Consider the following 10,466-nt stretch of genomic DNA (forward strand, 5'->3'; position numbering starts at 1 on the left):
TGGCTGCTGCAGGCCAAACATTTCAGCCCCAGGACAGCGCTGCAGGAGCTCCTCAGGGCAATGTCCCAGGACCAACCATCTTCAGCTGCTTCATGAATGACCTTCCCCCCAGCATAAGGTCACAAGTGGAAATGTTCGCTGATGATTGAACAGTGTTCAGTTCCATTCGCAAATCTTCAGATAATGAAGCAGTCCATGCCTGCATGCAGCAAGACCTGGATGACATTCAGGGTTGGGCTGATAAATGGCAAGTAATATTCGCACCACACAAGTGCCAGACAATGACTACCTCCAACAAGCAAGAGTCTAACCACCGTATCTTGAAATTCAATGTGATTACTGTCGCCGAATCCCTGACCATCTACATCCTGGGGGTCACCATTGACCAGAAACTAAACTGGACCAGCCACGTAAATACTGTGTCTACAAGAGCAGGTCAGAGGCTGGGTATTCTGTGGCATGTGTCTCACCTCCTGACTCCCCAAAGCCTTTCCACCATCTACAAGGCACAAGTAAGGAGTGTTGTGGAATAATTTCCACTTGGCGGGACGGGTGCTGCTCCAATAACACTCCAGAAGCTCCACACCATCCAAGATAAAGAAGCCCGCTTGATTGGCACCCCATTCCACCACCTTAAACATTCACTCCCTGTAACACCGGCGCTCCTGCAGTGTGTACAATCTACAAGATGGCAACTCGCCAAGGCTTCTTCGAAAGCACCTCCCAAACCTGTGACCTCTACCACCTAGAAGGACAAGGGCAGGAGGCGCAGGGGAACAGCAACACCTCCAATTTCCCTCTGTTAGATCCGTATGTTAATGGAGACACGGAATGCAGGAGTTGATTAACAAGTGTTTACTGAACAAAGTCTGGAGGTGAACTAACAACACAAAACGCTACACAGGCTTATATACCCGAGTGGTCACTACTGGTACTACAGCATACAGGGGCTACAAAAACATAGTTCCTCTTAAAGGTACATAGACTACAATTCCTCCCCTTTTTGATAAATAGTACATAACATTTTAAGTAATCATTAAATAACATTTTTACAAGAACAATGATATACACATTTGCTGAAGTTAATCAATTACAAATTCAGTCTCTCTGGAAGCTTCCTGACTCGGTCTGGATAACGCCTCGGTGGTGTAGTAGGTTCTTTTCGCAAGGTCGATTCGGCTTCAATGCCAGTGTCGGGTTCATCTGGTTCCAGTATCACCAAATCAGAGGTAGATACTATGGGTGTCTCTGCTTCATCACTGGGCGTATAGACTTGTGGTGTAGGTTGTCCTTTTTTGGATGACTCTATGATCTGGTCAGCATGGCGCCTTATTATGCTTTCTCCAATGTCCACGGTATACATCAGCGGTCCTAGTCATGTGCAAATAGTTCCAGGATGCCATTCCTCAGTACGGTAGTCCCGGGACAAAACTGGTTGACCTATCCGGAAGGTTCTAGTTGGCCTTTCATTCATGCTTTGAAATTGCCGGTTCTCTACGTCCCTTCTGACATTTGGCTTGACCAAATCCAGCCGGCATCTTAGTCTTCTATTGAAAAACATCATGGCGGGGGTTTGGTTTGTAACCACATGTGTTGCATTCCTGTACGCAAACAAGAACTTATCAACCTTATGTTGTAGATTTATGTCTTCATTACCCATGGCCTTTATGGCCTTCTTGAAGGTCTGGACAAACCTTTCAGCCAATCCACTGGTGGCGGGATGGTATGAGGCGGACGTGTTGTGCTTAAACCCATTGTTTTTTAAGAACTTCCTGAATTCTTTGGATACAAATTGCGGTCCATTAACAGAACAGACCTGTTCAGGCAGCCCATTACTGGCGAATATGGTCCTTAATACTGTGATGGTTTTTTCCGTGGTGGTGGAGGACATCTTTATTACCTCCGGCCACTTGGAGTGTGCATCCACCGCGATTAAGAACATTGAGTCCATAAATGGACCAGCAAAGTCGATATGTACCCTTTGCCATGGAGATGAGGGCCACTCCCATGGATGTAGAGGGGCTTGTGGTGGGACGTTTTGGACCTTCTGGCATCCTGGACAGCTCTTGGTCATTTCTCCATCGATACCTGGCCACCACACAAAGGCTCTGGCTAACTTCTTCATTTTCATTCCACCCAGATGCCCCTCATGGAGCTCCTTTAGCACTCTATCCTTGAGTTTGTGAGGAATCACCACTCTGGATCCACACATCAAGGTTCCTCGGCACACTGACAGCTGTTCTCTTCTTTGCGAGAATGCTGGCAACAGTGGTTCTCCATGTGCTGGCCATCCCTTCACCGTTAATTCGTAGACTTGTGAGAGAGTTGGGTCATTTCGCGTTTCCTTTTCAATGCTAGAATTTGTCACCGGTAGACATTCCACTATGGTCGAGTGGAATATCTCCACTGGGTCCACTGTAGGCGCCTCTTCCACCGTTGGCAACGGTAGGCGCAATAACCCGTCAGCATTCCCATGCTGTTTTGTTCCTTTGTACTCTATGTCATACTGGTGTGCCCCTAGGAAAAGGGACCACCTCTGTCGCCTTTGCACTGTCATAATGGGAACGCCCTTTTTAGGGTTGAATATGGAGACGAGGGGTTGATGGTTAGTAAACAAGGCAAATTTTTGTCCGTGTAGTTAATGGTTGAATTTCTTCACCCCCCCACACCAGGCTGAGTGCCTCCCTGTCGATCTGGGCATAGTTACGCTCAGCTGAGTTCAATGAGCGTGACGCAAAAGCTATCGGCCGCTCCGAGCCATCAGGGAATCTATGTGATAATACCACTCCCACGCCATAAGAGGATGCATCGCACGCCACTCTGATTGGCAGTGATGGGTTGTAATGAGCCAACACTTCCCTAGACGTGATCAAGCCTTTGCAGTTATAGAAGGCACATTTACAGTCTTCGCTCCATTTCCAAACTACTCCCGTTTGTAGCAGTGCGTTAAGTGGGTGCAGAACCGTCGAAAAGTTTGGTAAAAATTTATGATAGTAATTTATTAATCACAGGAACGACCTTAATTGTGAGACATTTTCAGGTGCTGGGGCCTTTACGACTGCTTCAATTTTTTCAGCTGACTTATGCAACCCTTCTTCGTCAATGACATGACCACAATATGATATTTGTTTCTGGAAAAATTCGCACTTGGGGCGATTTGCTCGTAGGCTCCATTCTCTCAGCCTCGTGAGCACCTGCTCCACGTTGGCAAGGTGCTCGTTGTCGTTTTCTCCTGTTACAAGGATGTCGTCTAGGTAGCATTGAGTCCCCGGAATCTCTTGCAGGACTTGCTCCATATCTCTTTCCCAGATAGCCGGAACTGATGCCACTCCGAAAACCAGTCGATTGTACTGGTACAGGCCTTTGTGTGTGTTAATCGTGAGATACTTTTTAGAGGCCTCCTCAACCGCCATCTGTAGATATGCCTGTGCGAAGTCAATTTTGGTGAAACGTTTCCCTCTGGATAGTGAGGCGAAAATATCTTCTATCCTCGGAAGAGGATACTGTACCATGTGAAGAACCGGGTTTACAGTCACCTTGAAGTCCCCACAGATGCGAACTTTTCTCTGTTCTTCAGATTTATCATTATTCAACGTTTTCTTTATGACCGGGACGATGGGTGTTGCCCTCTCGCTCCAATCTACCTGGGATAACACGCCTGCTTTTTCCAAATTCTCCAGCTCTGCCTCGACGGCTGGACAAATTGCGTATGGCACCGGCCTTGCCTTAAAACACTTGGGAATTGCCGCTTCTTCCACTTTTATTGAGGTGGTGGTGTGTTTCAGGGTTCCTAGTTCCTGTTGAAACACTTCTTTGGCGTTAGCCAAGATTTCTTTTAACCGTCCAGGTATGACGTGATCATCTTTTTTTCTTACTGGTCACCGTCAGTGTCTGAATGGAGTGCCAGTCTAAACGTATCTTTCTGATCCATTCACGTCCCAACAATGGTGGACCACCATCTTGCAGAACGTATAAATACAACTTCTGTATTTCCTTGCCGTTGTATACAACAGGCACCCTTAATTTCCCTCTGGGGTATACTTTCTGCCCCTTATATGTCTTCAAGACAATGGATGTGTCTTTCAAAGGTATATGCGGAAATAGCCGCTCATAATCCCATCGACTCATGACGGTCAGAGCTGATCCTGTATCTAGCTCCATTTTGACTGGGGACCCCGCTATCGTGAGGGTAACCCAAATGGTCTGGTAATCTTCTTTGGCAATTACATTATGTAATTTGAGGCAGCTTAGTCTCTTGTTTCCGGAGTCGCTATCGCTCTTCTGGTCTTTGGAGCTACTGTCCGTCATCATTTGTACCTTTCTGTACTTTTCCTTATTGGCCTTTTTACTGTCAGTGGATTTCTTTTCAGATCTGCACACACATGCAATATGTCCCAACTTTCCGCAGTGCCTGCATGCTTTGTCCTTGAACCAGCAGTCGTTCTGGTCATGGGTGGATCTGCTGCAGCGATAACATCTCTCGAAATCCCGTGTCATTTCATGGGTGCCGAAGTCCTGCGTCTTTTGCTATATCTCTGCAGCTCATCTTGCTGCTGCTTTGTATGATACAGCCACACTGAAAGCCTTGTCCAGTGTCAAATCTTTCTCAGAAAGTAGCCTTTTCTGTGTTCCTTCGCTTAGGAGACCGCAGACAAATTTGTCTCGTAGCGAATCTGCCAGTCCTGCCCTGATTTGGCAGTGCTTTGACAGCTTTCGTAATTCGGTGAGGTAATCAGCGTTACTTTCATTCTTGTGCTGATTCCTCCTGAAGAATTTGAATCGTTCCGCTATCAGCAGCGGAGTTTAGTTTAAGTGCTCCTGTAAGTTATCAACAATCTCATTAAAATTCTTGTCCATCGGTTTGGCTGGAGTGATCAAGTTTCGTAACAGCCTGTATGTCCTTGCACCCATCAGATTTAGAAGTACCGATGCCTTTTTATCATCCGCTACTTCATTTGCCTTGCAATATACCTCCACTCTTTCCACATATGTGGTCCAATCTTCTATATCACTATCGAAAGCAGTAATATTGCCAGTCTTCGGCATCTTGAAAATCTAAAATGGCACTTCCCGCGCTTTTCCTCCATCCCCAATGGATCAAAATGGTGCCTCCCGCGCTTTTGTTTCTTCCCCGCTGCATTAAGATGGCGCCTCCCGCGCTTTCCCGCCACTGCCACTGCTGCCAATGCTGTTGCTGGCGATTAATTTATTTATTTATAATGGGGACGCACTATGGTCTTTGCGCCTCCCCAATCGCTGCTGCCAATGCTGCTCTCTGCGGTTCCCGTTGCGACCTGCAGCTTTTTGAGGTGTTTTTTAATTTTTTTTATATCGCTTCAATATTCTCTCCATAATTGAAGAACCATTCCCGTCGTATAGTGGACCCTCTGCGACTTCTTTTTTTATAGTACTTCAATAGTTTCTCCGTTACTTGAAGAACTGTTCCCGTCATGGAGCAGACCCTCTGGGACTTTCCCTTCCCTCTGCTTCGTCCGAACGCCGACCTGCTTCACAGCACCAGCTGCGCCGAGTGCTCCACCCCCTCTCTCTCTTTGCTTCTGCTTCCCGACTCGCTGCCCGGCCCCATTGCAGAGCCACCTGATCGAGCTATAGACCGCCGCAGCCCAGGAAGGATCAGTGCACTACCTGCCACCAACCCGTTTAGCTGGGGAAACCAGAGACTGGAGACCAAGCCTGGCCCTCGACAGTCTCTCCTGCAACTTTTTACTTCGATGATTTAGAGGGCGGTTGCCCACGGTCGACACCCATTTTTTGAGTTTCTTCGAGTTATTTCTTTTTTCTTGCTTCTGGCTTCGACCTTCATCTGAGGAATCGATCCCCTTGAGGTGCTGCCGAATTTCAGGTAAGTTCGTTTCTAACTCATCGCCACTGTTAGATCCGTGTGTTAATGGAGACACGGAATGCAGGAGTTGATTTAACAAGCATTTACTGAACAAAGTCTGGAGGTGAACTAACAACACAAAACGCTACACAGGCTTATATACCCGAGTGGTCACTACTGGTACTACAGTATACAGGGGCATCAAAAACATAGTTCCTCTTAAAGGTACATAGACTACACCGTCCAAATCACATATGATCCTGACTTGGAAATATATCACCATTCCTTCATTGTTGCTGGGACAAAATCCTGGAACTCCCTTCCTAACAGCAATGTGGGAGTACCTTCACCACTCAGACTATAGCAGTTCACGAAGGTGGCTCACCACCACCTTCTCAAGGGACAGTTAGGAATAGGACTTTAATGCTGGCCTTGCCAGCGACGCCCACATCACACGAATGAAGAAAAGAAGTTATTGGTGAAGATTAAAAAAATATATAATTCATTATTTTTTAACCTTTTCTTTTGTCTCTTGTATCTCTCACTCTCTTTTATTCACATATTGATTTTCTTTCTGCATTGAGGGTTGATGAGGGCAATGCGGTTGATGTGGTGTACATGGACTTCCAAAAAGCGTTCGATAAAGTGTCACATAATAGGATTGCCAGGAAAGTTGAAGCCCATGGAATAAAAGGGACAGTGGCAGCATGGTACGCAATTGGCTAAGTGACAGTACACAGAGAGTAGTGGTGAATGGTTGTTTTTCAGACTGGAGGAAAGTATGCAGTGGTGTTCCCCAGGGGCCGGTACCAGGACCACTGCTTTACTGGATATATATTAATGACTTGGACATGGGTATACAGGGCACAATTTCAAAATATGCAGATGACACAAATCTCGGAAGTATAGTGAACAGTGAGGAGGGTAGTGATAGACTTCAGGAAGACATGGACAGGCTAAGAGTGAATCGGTGGACACCTGGCAGATGAAATTTAACCCAGAAATGTGTGAATGATACATTTCGGTAGGAAGAATGAAAAGAGGCAATATAAACTAAAGGGTACGATAGCAAAATACTGCAGATGTTGGAAATCCAAAATAACAAAAGAAAATGCTGGAAAAACTCAGCAGGTCAGGCCTCTCCACGGATGGTGCCTGACCTGCTGAGTTTTTCCAGCATTTTCTGCTGTTATTTATAAACTAAAGGGTACAATTCTAAAGGGGGTGCATGAACAGAGTAACCTGGGTGTAGATGTGCACAAATCGTTGAAGGTGGCAGGGTAGGTTGGGAAAGCAGAATCCTGGGCTTCATAAATAGGGGCATAGAGTAGAAAAGTACAGAAGTTGTGATGGACCTTTACAAAACACTGTTTCGGTCTCAACTGCAGCATTGTGTCCAATTCATGGGACCACACTTTAGGAAGGAGGTGAAGGCCTCAGTGAGGATGCAGAAAAGATTTACAAGAATGGTTCCAGGTATGAGGGACTTCAGTTACATGGATAGGCTGGAGAAGCTGGGGTTGTTCTCCTTAGAGCTGTGAAGTTTGAGAGGAGATTTGATAGAGGTGTTCAAAATCATGAGGTGTATAGTCAGAGTAGAGAGAGGAAAACTGTTCCCATTGGTGGAAGGGTCGTGAACCAGAGGACACAGCTTTAAGGTGATTGGCAGAAGAACCAAAAACAACATGAGGGAAAAAGAATTATGCAACGAATGGTTATGATCTGGAATGCCCTGCCTGAAAATGTGGTGGAGGCAGATTCAATCGTGGTTTTCAAAAGGGAATTGGATAAGAACATGAAGGAAAAATTACCAGGGCTACGGGGACAGGGAAGGGGAGTGGGTCTAGTTCAAGTTCTCTTGCAGAGAGCTGGCAGGGGCCCGACGGGCCGAATGGCCTCTTTCTATGTGGTAAATTTGTCTAATTTTATTATTGTCCTTTGCAATGAAATAGCACTTTACAATGGAATAGATCTTTTCAATATAATAGTACTTTACAATGGAATAGCACTTTGCAGTATAATTGTGCTTTTCGGTGGACTGTGAATTTAAATGGGCGCCACTTGTGTTGCAGGATGGGGTCCCGCGCCGCTGCTTTGTGCCATTGTCTGGAGCCACTCACAGGCTGTGCTGTTGCTCACACATACCCAGGCAGGCAACACATGGTGCAGGAAGGAAGGAAGGAAGGAATGGCAGCTGCAGCTCGCCAGCTCGGCTCCTGTGTGTGAGTGAGTGTGGAGCTCAGGACCACAAGGGGCTGGGGGATTGGCGGGGGTGAAAATGAATGTAGGGGGTGATTGACGCCCCAGGAGATGGGCACAGAGGGAGGGTGAATAGAAACAAATACAATCAAGAGTAAATAATAATAACAACATATGGACTTTACTTCTGTAAATGAAGTGTCTGCATTCTGTGATTTGAATGGAGTGAAATAAAATGAATGGAAAGATCCCACAGCAGCTTTTGCTCTGGAAACACTCCAGAAACCTTCTGCAATAGAGCCCAGTCCAGAAAAACATCAAATGGACTATTCTGAAAATAATAAAATAAATATAATATATATATATATATATACTTTGTTTTTACAAAATCTTGTCTTTTCTTTGTTGTGTTGGGAATTAAAGGGAGAGCAAGGTCCCACAGCAGGATATGCTCTGACACTTCCCACAAACATTCCCCGATAAAGTCCAGTCCAGAAAAAAATCAAATGGCTTGTTTTATTTATGTAGCTTTGATTTTTACAAGTCTTGAAAGAAAGGCAAAGTAAGATCCCACAGCAGTGCGGTCTGGAATGAAATCAGTATGATCTAATGGTGTACACTTTGTTTTTACAGACATGAGATGCAGTACCAATGCACATGGCAGATAACTTGAACACAGACAAGCCCTTCCTACACACCAGCTTTTGCTCTCTGTCTCTCTTTCTCACACACACACAAGGACAGGCCAGCCTGCAATATTTCCACACAACACTGTCAGCAATGAAAGAAAGTTGATTTCTCTCATTGCTCTGCTGTGTTTGGCAGTTTAAAAGTAAAAAAACACTTTTCAGTTTCTTATCTTTTCATTTTGCGGCCTGCAGAATTAAGCTTTCTATTTTGCATCAAAAGCAAAATACTGCAGAAGCTGGAAATCTGAAATTAAAACAGAAAATGCTGCAAATACTCAGCAGGTCAGGCAGCATCTGTGGAGAGAGAGAGAAACAGAGTTAATTCAGCTCGATGACCTTTCGTCAGATTCTGGCAAGGTTCTGTCGACAGGTCATCGAACTGAAACGTTAACTATGTTTCTCCCTCTCTCCAGGTGCTGCCTGACCTGGAGTATTTCCAGCATTTTCTGTTTGGATTTCTATTCTGCCTGTTGTCTTAATTGCATGTGTCTCTCTCATTGCCTACCTGCCTTGTCTTGATTTGAGTGGAGTGGAATAAAAAGATTGCAATGATCTCAGAGCAGCTTTTACTGTCAGGCAGTCCAAAAGGACATTTTTCACTATCGCACTGACTGACTGTCTGTCTTACATAGATACATAGAAGATAGGAGCAGGAGTAGGCCATTCGGCCCTTCGTGCCTGCTCCGCCATTCGATGAGATCATGGCTGATCCTTTAATTCAGTATCCCGTCCCCGCCTTCTCTCCGTAACCCTTAACCCCTTTTGCCCGTAGAAATATATCTAATTCCCTCTTAAATATATTTAATGAGCTGGCGTACACTGCCCTCTGTGGCAATGAGTTCCACAGGTTCACCACTCTCTGAGTGAAGAAATTCCCCCTCATCTCTGTCCTAAATGGTTTAGCCCTTATCCTTAAATTATGTCCTCTAGTTCTGTTCTCACCCGCCAAGGGAAACATTCCTTCTGCATCCAGTCTGTCTAGACCTGTCAGAATTTTATACACTTCTATGAGGTCCCCTCTCAATCTTCTAAACTCCAGTGTGTACATCCCTAAACTACATAGTCTCTCCTCATAGGTCATTCCCGCCATTCCTGGTATCAGCCTGGTGAATCGCCGCTGCACCCCCTCCATGGCAAGAACATCCTTCCTCAGATGAGGCGACCAAAACTGTACACAGTACTCGAGGTGTGGTCTCACCAGTGCCCTGTACAGCTGCAGCAAGGTATCCCTGTTCCTGTATTCTAACCCTTTTGCTATGAAGGCCAGCATACCGTTTGCCTTCTTGACCGCCTGTTGCACCTGCATGCTCGCCTTCAGTGACTGGTGTACAAGAACACCCAGGTCTCTCTGTACTTCCCCCTCTCCCAATCTATTGCCATTTAAATAATAATTTGCCCTCCCGTTCCTGCACCCAAGGTGGATAACTTCGCACTTGTCCACATTATAGTGCATCTGCCATTTATCCGCCCAATCGCCCAGTCTGTCCAAATCGCTCTGGAGCTTCCTGGTCTCTTCCTCTGAGCCCACCCCCCCTCCTAGTTTAGTGTCGTCTGCAAATTTGGAAATGCTGCATCCGACTCCCTGATCCAGGTCATTAATGTAAATTGTGAACAGCTGGGGGCCCAGGACAGATCCCTGTGGTACCCCACTTGTTACTGCCTGCCATTCAGAAAATGAGCCGTTTATTCCAACTCTCTGTTTTCTATCTGACAGCCAGTTCCCTATCCACGCCAAA

The sequence above is a fragment of the Somniosus microcephalus genome, unplaced genomic scaffold, assembly GCF_052327205.1.
Source record: "Somniosus microcephalus isolate GS21.2 unplaced genomic scaffold, FLI_Smic_1.0 unresolved_chr9, whole genome shotgun sequence".
NCBI lineage: Eukaryota > Metazoa > Chordata > Chondrichthyes > Squaliformes > Somniosidae > Somniosus > Somniosus microcephalus.